This window comes from Fulmarus glacialis, unplaced genomic scaffold, assembly GCF_000690835.1.
Source record: "Fulmarus glacialis isolate BGI_N327 unplaced genomic scaffold, ASM69083v1 scaffold35247, whole genome shotgun sequence".
Classification (NCBI taxonomy): domain Eukaryota; kingdom Metazoa; phylum Chordata; class Aves; order Procellariiformes; family Procellariidae; genus Fulmarus; species Fulmarus glacialis.
The window spans coordinates 4149-5883 of NW_009223189.1; positions in this window are offsets into that span (position 1 = coordinate 4149).

Consider the following 1735-nt stretch of genomic DNA (forward strand, 5'->3'; position numbering starts at 1 on the left):
GCAGAACCCTCTATATCAGCTGTCCTTGGGCTTTGAAAGCAGCAGAGCTGGCCTGGTGCTGAAAGCCTTGCAGGACTGTCTCAAGGATAAGAACCCAAAGGTGCAATGTGAAGACTACTGGTGTCACCTACTGACCCAGCCCCTATGAAGAAAAAGCAACCTTCAGATGAGTTATCATGTCTTAATAACTAAAACCACTGTAAACTGAGTGATGTCTGTTCTTTTCCTGAAGTTACAGGACTAAATAGCTGGGGGCTAGTAAAAGTGTAAGGCTGGTGCAATGGTCTCCCTCTGCTTTTGGTGGCAGCAGTCCAAGCGTGAGTCTCAGGTTGCCGTTGCACTCAACCTTGAGACAGCTTTGTGTGCCTTAGTCTTCAGGGCTCGGGGGTGTAGGGGAGAGTCTTGCAAGACTCTCTTGCACAGGGCTACTGCAGCTGTGGAAGCCAGCATCTTTTTGTTAGCCAGTGGCATTTCCCTGCTCAGCTGAGGGGCTGATCAGCTCGAATACAAACCAGGGACTCTGTTTGCTCTGATGTTCAGAGGCTGTGGTTATGGACAGCTCTTCTGGGAGTCAGAGCAGAAATGCAAATATCTCAAATGGATTTCCATGCTGTGTGAATGGGTGCTGAACCAAGAGGATGTCCTTGATGTCTGTTTTGACACTCCCAAAGTGCTTGAATGTAGCCTACAGGCAAACTAAGAAATTCCTGAATCCTCCTCTGTTTTGAAGTCACCACATGGTCCTTCCAAGGTCCAGGTTTCCTATAACTCAGATGAACTTTGGGGCTCAGAGTGGGTACTTCTCTGGGCTGGAATAGGCCAGGACAACAGGGTAGAGGGCTTCAGAGACTGCTTGTAGTACTGTGCCCCTCTGCTACGGAGGCTGGATACCTCCCTCTGCTGAAGTACTGTGTCTTGTTCCCACTAAGCGCTTCTTGAGTTCATCCTCCCTCAGACTGGGGGAGAGGAGCCAGACAGTGGAACTGGCTCTCAGAACAGGGTTGCTGAAGCTGTCCGATGCCCTGTAGGAGGGCTTTCAAATGCTTGAAAATACTACAGTGGATCAGACAACCCTCAAATCCTGAAATGTCTCTGGAAATCATGTTGGCAGGAGCCTGATTCCTGAAGCTTCAGAGTGCCATTGCTACCTCAGTGCTGACTGGAAGGCAGGAGCCAAGAAATCCCATCAGGGAAAAAAAGCTGACTAAGGGTGCCTTGCAAGAGATGAGTGATCCTTCGCTGCAGCCACAGTCTGGAAGCTGATGGGGAGGGCTACTTGCAGAAGCAGTGAAACTAAACCTCCACACCTATGCAGTGATCCCACAGTGGTCTTGTGCTCACCCCACAAATACATGTCTGCAGGGTCTGGCTAGATGGCTCTTTACCTCTTCCCAAGTTCCTTCAAAGTCTCTAGCCAGAGACGAGCTTTGTCTGAGACTGAATGTGACCTTCAGCTCTGGGATCCTTCCTGGTGGGGTCTGTACCAGGATCTGCATTTCTCACAGGACAAAACGCAGTTCCTGCCATGGCTGTGCTGAATCTGTGTGAGAAGTGAGCTCCGTGTAGCTCTGCCAGCATGCTGCTTTCCTGCTGCTTGTCCTGACCATGTGTGAGCACCAGTTACCTGTCCACTTGCAGCAGGACCGCTGTGCTCACATCTGAGCTGTGACTTGGGAGTGTCTGCACCTTCCTAAACTGTCCGTACTTCCTTAGGCTAGAAGTTCTGGCCCTGCAT